The 438-nt window shown below is 45.2% G+C and overlaps 1 protein-coding gene across 1 annotated transcript in view; it reads left to right on the plus strand.

Annotated features, from left to right (window-relative positions):
* The window catches only part of ANKRD53 (ankyrin repeat domain 53), a gene marked incomplete at its 5' end in the record, with an annotated part of 8,585 nt that overhangs the window by 975 nt on the left and 7,172 nt on the right, over nt 1-438 (plus strand). The gene's annotated exons all lie outside the window — the stretch shown is intronic.

Below are 438 nucleotides of genomic sequence, written 5' to 3' on the forward strand. Positions count from 1 at the left end.
CAGAGTTGAGCCATTTCCTTCCCCGCAGCTCATGTGAAACAATGGCACATCCATTATGATGCTGGGCTGTGGTTGCATCATAATGTACATTTAGTATGTGGAGTGACAATGGGCGCTAGCTCATAATATAATGCTATTAATAAACGAAAAGAGATACAAAAAATAGTCATGATATGCATATATATTGCAATAAACCATGATTTCTGTGGGTGGTGGGATAGTAATTTTTAATTTCCACATTGAACATTTCTGTTTTCTACTTATTAGTTTGATAATCGGAAACAAAAGCTAAGTGTCTTTGTTGTTTGTGTGTTTGATGCTGAGTTTCCTGGACAGCAGGACTGGGAGGTTGGGTGGGGGTTTTGGCTCAGTCCGGGAGCAGAGCGGCGGGTTGGGAGCGGCAGGCGGGCAGGGTCCCCGGAGGCGCCCGGGCTCTGC

This window comes from Mandrillus leucophaeus, unplaced genomic scaffold, assembly GCF_000951045.1.
Source record: "Mandrillus leucophaeus isolate KB7577 unplaced genomic scaffold, Mleu.le_1.0 Scaffold216, whole genome shotgun sequence".
NCBI classification, from domain to species: Eukaryota; Metazoa; Chordata; class Mammalia; order Primates; family Cercopithecidae; genus Mandrillus; species Mandrillus leucophaeus.